Source organism: Choloepus didactylus, chromosome 2 (assembly GCF_015220235.1).
Source record: "Choloepus didactylus isolate mChoDid1 chromosome 2, mChoDid1.pri, whole genome shotgun sequence".
NCBI classification, from domain to species: domain Eukaryota; kingdom Metazoa; phylum Chordata; class Mammalia; order Pilosa; family Megalonychidae; genus Choloepus; species Choloepus didactylus.
The window spans coordinates 96,554,372-96,567,635 of NC_051308.1; the positions used below are offsets into that span (position 1 = coordinate 96,554,372).

Below are 13,264 nucleotides of genomic sequence, written 5' to 3' on the forward strand. Positions count from 1 at the left end.
CCCACAGCCAGCATAGTACTCAATGGAGAGAGACTGAAAGCCTTCCCTCTAAGATCAGGAACAAGACAAGGATGCCCGCTATCACCACTGTTATTCAACATTGTGCTGGAAGTGCTAGCCAGGGCAATCCGGCAAGACAAAGAAATAAAAGGCATCCAAATTGGAAAAGAAGAAGTAAAACTGTCATTGTTTGCAGATGATATGATCTTATATCTAGAAAACCCTGAGAAAACGACGATACAGCTACTAGAGCTAATAAACAAATTTAGCAAAGTAGCAGGATACAAGGTTAATGCACATAAGTCAGTAATGTTTCTATATGCTAGAAATGAACAAACTGAAGAGACACTCAAGAAAAAGATACCATTTTCAATAGCAACTAAAAAAATCAAGTACCTAGGAATCAACTTAACCAAAGATGTAAAAGACCTATACAAAGAAAACTACATAACTCTACTAAAAGAAATAGAAGGGGACCTTAAAAGATGGAAAAATATTCCATGTTCATGGATAGGAAGACTAAATGTCATTAAGATGTCAATTCTACACAAACTCATCTACAGATTCAATGCAATCCCAATCAAAATTCCAACAACCTACTTTGCAGACTTGGAAAAGCTAGTTAATAAATTTATTTGGAAAGGGAAGATGCCTCGAATTGCTAAAGACACTCTAAAAAAGAAAAACGAAGTGGGAGGGCTTACACTCCCTGACTTTGAAGCTTATTATAAAGCCACAGTTGCCAAAACAGCATGGTACTGGCACAAAGATAGACATATAGATCAATGGAATCGAATTGAGAATTCAGAGATAGACCCTCAGATCTATGGCCGACTGATCTTTGATAAGGCCCCCAAAGTCACTGAACTGAGCCATAATGGTCTTTTCAACAAATGGGGCTGGGAGAGTTGGATATCCATATCCAAAAGAATGAAAGAGGACCCCTACCTCACCCCCTACACAAAAATTAACTCAAAATGGACCAAAGATCTCAATATAAAAGAAAGTACCATAAAACTCCTAGAAGATAATGTAGGAAAACATCTTCAAGACCTTGTATTAGGCGGCCACTTCCTAGACTTTACACCCAAAGCACAAGCAACAAAAGAGAAAATAGATAAATGGGAACTCCTCAAGCTTAGAAGTTTCTGCACCTCAAAGGAATTTCTCAAAAAGGTAAAGAGGCAGCCAACTCAATGGGAAAAAATTTTTGGAAACCATGTATCTGACAAAAGACTGATATCTTGCATATATAAAGAAATCCTACAACTCAGTGACAATAGTACAGTCGGCCCAAATATAAAATGGGCAAAAGATATGAAAAGACAGTTCTCTGAAGAGGAAATACAAATGGCCAAGAAACACATGAAAAAATGTTCAGCTTCACTAGCTATTAGAGAGATGCAAATTAAGACCACAATGAGATACCATCTAACACCGGTTAGAATGGCTGCCATTAAACAAACAGGAAACTACAAATGCTGGAGGGGATGTGGAGAAATTGGAACTCTTATTCACTGTTGGTGGGACTGTATAATGGTTCAGCCACTCTGGAAGTCAGTCTGGCAGTTCCTTAGAAAACTAGATATAGAGTTACCATTCGATCCAGTGATTGCACTTCTCGGTATATACCCGGAAGATCGGAAAGCAGTGACATGAACAGATATCTGCACGCCAATGTTCATAGCAGCATTATTCACAATTGCCAAAAGATGGAAACAACCCAAATGTCCTTCAACAGATGAGTGGATAAATAAAATGTGGTATATACACACGATGGAATACTACGCGGCAGTAAGAAGGAACGATCTCGTGAAACATATGACAACATGGATGAACCTTGAAGACATAATGCTGAGCGAAATAAGCCAGGCACAAAAAGAGAAATATTATATGCTACCACTAATGTGAACTTTGAAAAATGTAAAACAAATGGTTTATAATGTAGAATGTAGGGGAACTAGCAATAGAGAGCAATTAAGGAAGGGGGAACAATAATCCAAGAAGAACAGATAAGCTATTTAACGTTCTGGGGATGCCCAGGAATGACTATGGTCTGTTAATTTCTGATGGATATAGTAGGAGCAAGTTCACAGAAATGTTCCTATATTAGGTAACTTTCTTGGGGTAAAGTAGGAACATGTTGAAAGTTAAGCAGTTATCTTAGGTTAGTTGTCTTTTTCTTACTCCCTTGTTATGGTCTCTTTAAAATGTTCTTTTATTGTATGTTTGTTTTCTTTTTAACTTTTTTTTCATACAGTTGATTTAAAAAAGAAGGGAAAGTTAAAAAAAAAAAAAAAGGAAAAAAAAAAGATGCAGTGCCCCCTTGAGGAGCCTGTGGAGAATGCAGGGGTATTCGCCTACCCCACCTCCATGGTTGCTAACATGACCACAGACATAGGGGACTGGTGGTTTGATGGGTTGAGCCGTCTACCACAGGTTTTACCCTTGGGAAGACGGTTGCTGCAAAGGAGAGGCTAGGCCCCCCTATGGTTGTGCCTAAGAGCCTCCTCCCGAATGCGTCTTTGTTGCTCAGATGTGGCCCTGTCTCTCTAGCTAAGCCAACTTGAAAGGTGAAATCACTGCCCTCCCCCCTACGTGGGATCAGACACCCAGGGGAGTGAATCTCCCTGGCAGCGTGGAGTGTGACTCCCGGGGAGGAGTGTGGACCTGGCGTCGTGGGACGGAGAGCGTCTTCTTGGCCAAGAGGGGGATGTGAAAGGAAATGAAATAAGCTTCAGTGGCAGAGAGATTCCAAAAGGAGCCGAGAGGTCACTCTGGTGGGCACTCTTACGCACACTTTAGACAACCCTTTTTAGGTTCTAAAGAATTGGGGTGGCTGGTGGTGGATACCTGAAACTATCAGGCTGCAGCCCGGAGCCCATGGATCTCGAAGACAGTTGAATAAAAATGTAGCTTATGAGGGGTGACAAGGGGATTGGGAAAGCCATAAGGACCACACTCCACTTTGTCTAGTTTATGGATGGATGAGTAGAAAAATAGAGGAAGGAAACAAACAGACAAAGGTACCTAGTGTTCTTTTTTACTTCAATTGCTCTTTTTCACTCTAATTATTATTCTTGTTATTCTTGTGTGTGTGCTAATGAAGGTGTCAGGGAATGATTTGGGTGATGAATGTACAACTATGTAATGGTACTGTGAACAATCGAAAGTACGATTTGTTTTGTATGACTGCGTGGTATATGAATATATCTCAATAAAATGAATATTAAAAAAAAAAAAAAAAAAAAAAAGACATAATGCTGAGCAAAATAAGCCAGGCACAAAAAGAGAGATATTGTATGTTACCACTAATGTGAATTCTGTGAAAAATGTACAACGTTTTATACTGTAGAATGTAGGGGACCTAGAGATACCAATTAGTGGAGGGGGAATGATAATCTAATAAGAACAGATAAACTATGGAGGGTAATCTCAATGTTATGGGAATGCTCAGGAATGATTATGGTTTGTAAACTTTCTTGGATATAGTAAGATCATGTTGGAAGCAATAGAGTTATTTTAGGTTTTTTTTTTCTCTTATTCCTTTGTTTTCTTAGGGGTTGTTAATTTTCTTGGGGTATGGTAGGAACATGTTGGAAGCAATGTAGTTATTTTAGATTATTTGTTTTTCTTACTCCTCTGTTTGGACATGGTTTATTAATTTTCTTGGGGTATGGTAGGAACATATTGGAAGCAAAGTAGTTATTTTAGGTTATTTGTTTTCCTTAATCCATTGCTTTGTTTGAAATGTTGTGGGGTTTTTTTGGTTGTTGTTTGCCTGTTTCTTTTTAATTTTTTGATAAACAAAGTTAAAAAATTGAAAAAAAATCAGTAGAAAAATGGGAGTAAAAACTAAATGACAAATAGGGTGGGATGGGGGGATGGTTTGGGTATTCTCTTTTCACTTTTATTTTTTATTCTTATTCTGATTCTTTCTGATGTAAGGAAAATGTTCAGAAATAGATTGTGGTGATGAACGCATAACTATATGATCATACTGTGAACAGTTGATTGTATACCATGGATGACTGAATGGTTTGTGAATATATTTCAATAAAACTGAATTAAAAAAAAAAAGCCACAGTTGTCAAAACAGCATGGTACTGACACAGAGACAGACATACTGATCAATGGAACTGAATTGAGAATTCGGAGATAGACCCCCAGATCTATGGCCGACTATTTTTGTTTGATAAGACTCCCAAATTCACTGAACTGGGACATAATAGTCTTTTCAACAAATGGGGCTGGGAGAGTTGGATATCCATATCCAAAAGAATGAAGGAGGACCCCTACCTCACACCCTACACAAAAATTAACTCAAAGTGGATCAAAGACCTCAATATAAAAGAAAGTACCATAAAACTCCTATAAGATAATGTAGGGAAACATCTTCAAGACCTTGTATTCGGCAGCCACTTCCTAGACTTTACACCCAAAGCACAAGCAAGAAAAGAAAAAAATAGATAAATGGGAACTCCTCAAGCTTAGAAGTTTCTGTACCTCAAAGGAATTTGTCAAAAAGGTGAATAGGTAGCCAACTCAATGGGAAAAAATTTTTGGAAACCATGTATCTGACAAAAGACTGATATCTTGTGTATATAAAGAAATCCTGCAACTCAGTGACAAGAGTACAGACAGACCAATTATAAAATGGGCACAAGATATGAAAGGACAGTTGTCTGAAGAGGAAATACAAATGGCCAAGAAACACATGAAAAAATGTTCAGCTTCACTAGCTATTGGAGAAATGCAAATCAAGACCACAATGAGATACCATCTCACACCAATTAGAATGGCTGCCATGAAACAAACAGGAAACTACAAATGCTGGAGAGGACATGGAGAAATTGGAACTCTTATTCATTGTTGGTGGGACTGTATAATGGTTCAGCCACTTGGAAGTCAGTCTGGCAGTTCCTTAGAAAACTAGATATAGAGTTACCCTGTGATCCAGCAATTGCACTTCTCGGTATATACCCAGAAGATCTGAAAGCACTGAAACGAACAGACATCTGCACGCCGATGTTCATAGCAGCATTATTCACAATTGCCAAGAGATGGAAACAACCCAAATATCCTTCAACAGATGAGTGGATAAATAAAATGTGGTATATACACATGATAGAATACTAGCAGCTATAAGAAGGAATGATGTCGTGAAACATATGGCAACATGGATGAATCTTAAAGACATAATGCTGAGCGAAATAAGTCAGGCACAAAAACAGAAATATTACATGCTACCACTAATGTGAACATTGAAAAATGGAAACAAATGGTTTATAACGTAGAATGTAGGGGAACTAGTGATAGAGAGCAATTAAGGAAGGGGGAATGATAACCCAATAAGAACAGATAAGCTATCGAGGGTAAATTTAATGTTCTGGGAATGCCCAGAACATCGTTAATTTCTGATGGGTATGGTAGGAACAAGTTGACAGAAATGTTGCTATATTAGGTTATTTTCTTGGGGTAGAGTTGGAACATGTTGGAAGTAAAGTAGTTATCTTAGGTTAGTTGTCTTTCTTACTCCCTTGTTATGGTTTCTTTGAAATGTTTTTTATTGCATGTTTTTTTCTTATTTTGTTTTTGATATAGTTGATTTTTTTAAAAAAAGAGTTAATTAAAAATAAATAAATAAATAAACAATGAAAAAAACATGAAAAGCCCCCTTGAGGAGCTGGTGGAGAATGCAGGGGTATTGGGCTTCCCCACTTCGATGGTTGTTGATGTGCTTACAGACATAGGGGACTGGTGGTTTGATGGGTTGAGCCCTGTACCACCAGACTTGCCCTTGGGACAGTCGTTCCTGCAAAGGAGAGACTAGGCTTCCCTATAATTGTGCCTAAGAGCCTCCTCCCGAATCCCTCTTTGTTGCCCAGATGTGGCCCTCTCTCTCCAGCTAAGCCAACTTGGCAGGTGAAATCACTGCCCTCCCCACTGCGTGGGATCAGACACCCAGAGGAGGAATCTACACATGGCATCGTGGGATGGAGAAAATCTTCTTGACCAAAAGGGGGATGTGAAAGGAAATGAAATAAGCTTCAATGGCAGAGAGATTGCAAAAGGAGCTGAGAGGTCACTCTGGTGGGCACTTGTACACACAATATTGACAACCCTTTTTAGGTTCTAATGAATTGGAATAGCTAGCAGCAAATACCTGAAACTATCAAACTACAACCCAGAACCCATGAATCTTCAAGATGATTGTATAAAAATGTAGCTTATGATAAGGGTGAGAATGGGATTGGGAAAGCCATACAGACCACTCTCCCCTCTGTCTAGTTTACGGGTGGATGAGTAGAAAAATGGGGGAAGGAAAACAAATAAACAAAAACAAACAAAGGCACCCAGTGTTCTGTTTTACTTTAATTGCTCTTTTTCACTTTAATTTCTATTCTTGTTATTTTTGTGTGTGGTAATGAAGGTGTCAGGAATTGATTTTGGTGATGAATGCACAACTATGTAATGGTACTGTGAACAACTGAATGTAAGCTTTTGTTTTGTATGACTATGGTATGTGAAGATATCTCAATAAAATGAATTTAATAAAAAAAAAGAAATTGCTCGATAAAGGATTTCTCGCACTCTTAGAGGTGATATGACATGGCATTAGATGTGAGAGCATTAGATGTAGAGCTGAGTGCAACATATGGGGGCTACTCTGGAGAAATGACTCTTCTCTGGGTGCTCATAGAGTATCTTTTGGGGTTGTATGTTGTCAAAATGAAATAAAATCCTTGCATGGAAAGACTGAAAATGGCAAAGCCCCATCCAGCCAGAGCCTCCTGCTGTTGTTCTTATCATGCAGAACATTAAAGACATGCCCTGCTAGTAGGCATCCACCTTTCTTTTCTTCAGAGAGATTAAAATCAATTCTGGAGGTTATTCTTATGCATTATGTAGATATCCCTTTTTAGTTTTTAGTGTATTTCAGGTATTTCAGGTAGTAAATACCTGAAATTGTCAAAATGCAACACAGTAGCCTTGATTCTTGAAGACGATTGTATAATTATAGAGCTTATACTGTGTGACTGTGTGATTGTGAAAATCTCGTGACTCCCACTCCCTTTATCCAGTGTATGGACAAATGAGTAGAAAAATGGGAACAAAAATTCAGTGAATAATAGGGAGGTATTGTGGGTACAGGACGTTTTGGGTGTTCTTTTTTACTTTAATTTTTATTTTTATTCTTTTTGTGTGGTAATGAAAATGGTCAAAAATTGATTGTGGTGATAAATGCACAACTATACAATCGTACTGTGAACAACTGATTGTATGCTGTGGATGACCGTATGGTTTATGAACATATCTCAATAAAATTGAATTTTAAAAAAAGGAAAAAAAGAAGTAAATGGGTAAAACTATCTAGTCAAAGGGCAGAGACTGGGAGAATGGATACAGAAGAGTGACCCAGCTATATGCTGTTTGCACAAGACTCACCTTATATACAAAGACACAAGAAGAGTGAAAGTAAAAGGATGGAAAATAAAATTTTCCATGAACAGAATTCAAAAGAGTGGGTGTAGCTATACTAGTATTACATAAATAGACTTCAAGTCACAAATTGTTAAAAGGGAAAAAAGAGTATAATGGCAAAAAAGAAATTACATTTGGTGCCTCACCTTTTTTTTTAATTCATTTTTACTGAGATATATTCATACACCATGCAGTCATACAAAACAAAGAGTACATTCAATTGTTTACAGTACCATTACATAGTTGTGCATTTATCACCAAAATTAATTTTTGACATTTTCATTACCACACACACAAAAATAATAAGAAGAAAAATTAAAGTGAAAAAGAACAATTAAAGTAAAACAGAACACGGAGTGCCTTTTTTTTCTTCCCCCATTTTTCTACTCATCCATACATAAACAGACAAAGGGGAGTGTGGTCCATATGGCTTTCCCAATCACATTGTCACCCCTCAAAAGCTACATTTTTATACAATCATCTTCAAGATTCATGGATTCTGGGTTTCAGTTTGATAGTTTCAGGTATTTACTGCTAGCTATTACAATTCATTAGAACCTAAAAAGGGTTGTCTATATTGTGCATAAGAGGGCCCACCAGAGTGACCTCTCAGCTCCTTTTCGAATCTTTCTGCCACCGAAGCTTATTTCATTTCTTTTCACATCCCCCTTTTGGTCAAGAACATGTTTTCCATCCTACAATGCCAGGTCTGGATTCCTCCCCAGGAGTCATATTCCACGTTGCCAGGGAGATTCACTCCCCTGGGTGTCAGATCCCACGTTGGGGGAGGGTGATGCCTCATCATCTTCCCTGGCTTAGTCATAAGTTCCTCTTTTGAGAGACCACACCAGTTAGTCCTCCCCTGGGCATAATCTCAACTAGCAAAGCCTATATCTCCAAATGAATTGGATAAGAGCTGACATTTGCTTCGCAGAAGTCTGGCTTTTTGTGCCATATAGTTTAATAGCCAATCCCTAGCATCCATGGGAAAGTCTAGCTATCTGTGTTTGTCTCTCATCAATCAAAGAACTTCCAAATAACATCCAAAACAAATGGGACTATGTATTGATAAAAGGGTCATTTCATCAAGAAGTTATAATGACTGTAAACATATATGGACCTAACAACAAAGACTCAAATATATGAAGCAAACATTTACAGATCTGAAAGGAGAAATAGTTGGTTGTACATTAATAGAAGGAGACATCAGCAAACAACTTTCAGTAATGGATAGGATATCTAGACAGAACATCAATAAGGAAACAGAGGACTTAAGTTGAGCCTATAAACCAACGACACCTAGTAGACCTATACAGGACACTTCATTGAAAAACAATAGAGTATACATTCTTCTAGAGTACATACAGATAATTCTCTAGGATAGATCATATGTTAAGTCACAAAAGAAGTCTCAGTAAATTAAAAAATATTGAACTCGTACAAAGCATTTTCTCTGGCCACAATGGAAGGAAGCTAGAAACTGACAAAAGCAGGAGAACCAGAAAATTAAACAATACACTCAACCAACCAATGGGTTAAAGAAGGACTCAAAAGGAAAATTAGGAAGTATCTTGAGACAAACGGAAACAAAAACACAAAAGAAAACTTATGAAATGCAGCAAAGGAAAAATTCAGAGAGAAATTTATATGTATAAATGCTTACATTAAAAAAGAAGAAAGACCTCAAATCAGGGACCTAACCTCACATCTGGGGGAATCAGAAAAAGAAGAATAAACCAAACTCAAAATGAGTACAAGGAGAAAATAATAAAATATTATAATGGAGATAAATGAAAGAGAGAATTAAAAAAAACAATTTAAAGAATCAATAAAACCAAAAGGTACTTCTTTAAAAAGATCAATAAATTTGACATAACTTTAGCAAGACTGATGAAGAAAAAAAGAAGACTCAAATAAAAAAAATCAGAAATGAAAGTGGGACATTGCTACCGACCTTAGGGAAACAAAAAGGATTAAAAGAGTGTATTATGGACAACTGTACGGTAACAAATTACATAACCTACATGAAATGGACAAATTCCTAGAAACAAGAAAACTACCTACATTGATTGAAGAAGAAAAAGATCTCAACTGACCAGTAAAATCTAAAGAGACTGAATTAATAATCAGACACCTCCCAAAAAAAGAAAAGTCCTGGACCAGATGGCTTCACAGCCAAATTTTATAAAACATTCAAACAAATATTATCACCAATCCTTCTCAGAGTCTTCCAGAAAATCTAGAAGGGAAGACTTCCTAATTCATTCTATGAGGCCAAAGTCACCGTAATTAAAAAAAAAAAAAAAAAAAAAAAAAAAAACAGATATCACAAGAAAAGAAGATTGCAAACCAATATCCCTTTATAAATATAAATAATAAATCCTCAACAAAATACTAGTGAAGTCAATCCTACTGCACATAAAAGGAATTCTATGCCATGATCAATTAGCATATATCCCAGGAATGTATGGGTGGTTCAGCATAAGAATATAAATCAATTTAAAATACCACATTAATAGAATGAAAGAAAAAATTCACAGGATCATCTCAAGCAACACAGAAGGCATTCGACAATATCCAGCACCATTTCTTAGTTTTAAAAAAACTCAGAAAAATAAGAATGGAAAGGAACTTCCTCAACATGACAATTTGCATATATGAAAATATATATGCCACAGCTAACAATATACTCAATGATGAAAAACTGAAAGCTTTCCCCCTAAGATCTGGAACAAGACAAGGATAAGCACTGCCATCAATGTTACTCAATACTGTACTGGAGGTTCTAGCCAGCGCAGTTGGGCAAGAAAAAGAAATAAAAGGCATCCAAATTGGAAAAGAAGAAGTAAAACTTTCCCTATTTGGAGATGACACAATCTTAAGTACAGAAAATTCTAAAAATCTACAATTAAACTACTGGAGCAAATAAACATATTCAGCAAGGTGGTAGGGTAAATGATCAATACACAAAAATCAATAGTGTTTCTTGTCACTAGTAATGAACACTCTGAAGAGGAAATCAAGGGAGAAAAAATCCATTTACATTAGCAACTAAAAGAATCAAAATATCTACCAACAAATTTAACCAAGGATGTAAAGAACTTGAAAATGGAAAACTACAAAACACTGCTTATAGAAAAAAAAAAAAAAAAAAAAAAAGACCTAAATAAATGGAAACACATACTGTGTTCATGGATTGGAAAACTAAATATTAGCATGTCAATTCTACCCAAAGAAATTTACAGATTCAACACAATCCCAATCAAAATTCCAGTAGTCTTGCTTACAGAAGTGGCAAAGCCAACCATCAAATTTAAATGGAAAGTTAAGGGACCCCAAACAGGTAAAATGACCACAAAAAAGGAAGAAAAAAATTGAAGGACACACATTTCCCAATTTTAAAACTTATTACAAACCTAAGGTAATCTAAATAGTGTGGTACTAGCACAAGGACGGGCATATAGACCAATGGAATCAAACAGATACTTCAGAAATAAACACTTACATGGCCAATTGATTTTGACAAGGGAGCCAGTTCTACTCAATGGGAAAAGAATAGTCTCTTCAAGAAATGATATTGGGAAAAGTGGATACCCACATGTAAAAGAATGAGGTTGAAACCATACATCACACCATACATGAAAATTCACTCAAAATGGATCAATGACCTATCTATAAGAGCTAAAACTATAAAACTCTTAGAAGAAAACAGAGAAGTATATTCAAGATATTTTATTGAGCAGTGGATTCTTAGACTTCACGCCAAGAGAACGTCACAAGAATTAAACAGATAAACTGACCATCAAAATTAAAAACTTTAGTGAATCAAAGTATATTTTAGGAAAGTGAAAAGACAACCAATGAAGGAAGAAAATAATTGTAAATCATATATGTGGTAAGGATTTAAAATGCAGAATAAAGAACTCTTACACTTCAACAAGAAATAAACAACCTAATTTTTAAATGAGCTAAGGACTTGAACAGACATTTCTCCAAAGAAGATATACAAACAGCCAACAACCACATTAGAAAAATGCTCAACATTATTAGCCATTAGGGAAATGAAAATCAAAACTAAAATGAGATACTACTTCACACTCACTAGGATGACTATTATTAAAAACAGAGAATAACAAATGTTGGTGAGAAATTGGACTACCATGCATTGCTGGTGGGAATATAAAATGGTGCAGCTGTTTTAGAAAACAGTTTAGTGGTTCCTCAAATAGTTAAACATAGATTATCCTATGACCAGCAATCCCACTCCTAGATATATTCTATGAAGAACTGAAAACAGGGACTCAAACATATATTTGTACACCATTGTTCATAGCAACATTATTCACAACAGCCAAAACCAAATGCCCATCAGTTGATGACTGAATAAACAAAATGTGGTATATGTATATAATGAAATATTATTTAGCCATAAAACAAAGGGAGATCTTTACATACAACATGAGTGAACCATGAAAATATTATACTGAGTGAAATAAGCCAGACGCAAACGGACAAATATTACATGATTCTACTTACATGATAGACCTAGCATAAACCAAATTCACAGGGACAGAAAGTAGGTTAGAAGTTACCAGGAGTTGAGAAAAAGGAATAGAGAGTTACTGCTTAACAGATACAGTTTTTGTTTGGGGGGGGGGGGATGAAAAAGTTTTTTAATGGATGGTGGTGATGGTGGCACAACACTCTAAATGTAATTAACGCAACTGAAATGAACACTTGAAACTAGCAAATTTTATGTTTTACATATATGTTGTTTTTGCCACAACAAAATTAACAAAAACCAAAAAAGAATGCATTTTTTGAAAAACAAAGAAAAAAAAGGATGGAGACAAAAGACTTTCAATAAGGAAACATATAAAGGATGCAATTTAAGAGCAAAATGACCACAGATGGAATATCTCAACTATAAGGCAGGATGATCCCAAAATTGGTAAACATGTAGGTAAATCTAAAAACAAAACAAAACAAAACACTGATCTTATTCATGAGGGAAAACTGGAATATAAGTACATTATGGACAATAAGATCATATAAAATTGAACAAGGTATAAAAAGAATTATGATATCCTAAGGGGTTCATTACTCAGGAAATGGCAGAGGTATTTATAAACTTTAGACTGTTAAAAATTCATGGTAAAATTATTAGAGGAATCTCTAAAATAATAAATAAAAGCAAGTGACAGAAAGAAAATGGACAAAAACACAAAATCCTCAAGCAATTCAACACGTGGGCAAAAAAGGGAAAGTGGAGTTAAGAGAGGAAACTCAAAACAAATAGAGAACACATTAATAAAACTAATATAAAAAGATCCAAATATATCAGTGTTCACAATAAATATAAATTGGCTGAAATTTCAAGCTAAAAGCCAAAATTCTGAAAATGGATAAGACAACAAAATCTAGTGATATGCTATCTGCATGAGTACACACTGAATCATTAGGAAAAGAACTGAAATTCAAAAATGGAAAAGATACACCAGGTTAACAGAAGTAATGGGAAACCACTAAATAATTTTATGCAAAGGAAGGACATGAAAAGATTCTGAAAGAGCAATCTGTATTGCGCACTATTTTTCTAAAACAAGTAAAGCAGAATAATTGAGTCTTAAATTCATTTCACCTCATTCAATTCAGCTCAGGAGTGGAGCTTACCAATATACAGTGGAAATCTGATTATTTTGTCTAGTGTACTCATGTTCCTTTTGATATGTGAATATTTAAGAAGTATGCCAGCACTTATGATGCAAGCCAGTCATAA

At 35.8% G+C, this 13,264-nt stretch overlaps 1 protein-coding gene across 6 annotated transcripts in view; it reads right to left on the reverse strand.

Moving 5' to 3' along the window:
- Positions 1 to 13,264, reverse strand: part of DCAF6 (DDB1 and CUL4 associated factor 6) — a 201,023-nt gene that overhangs the window by 108,398 nt on the left and 79,361 nt on the right. The gene's annotated exons all lie outside the window — the stretch shown is intronic.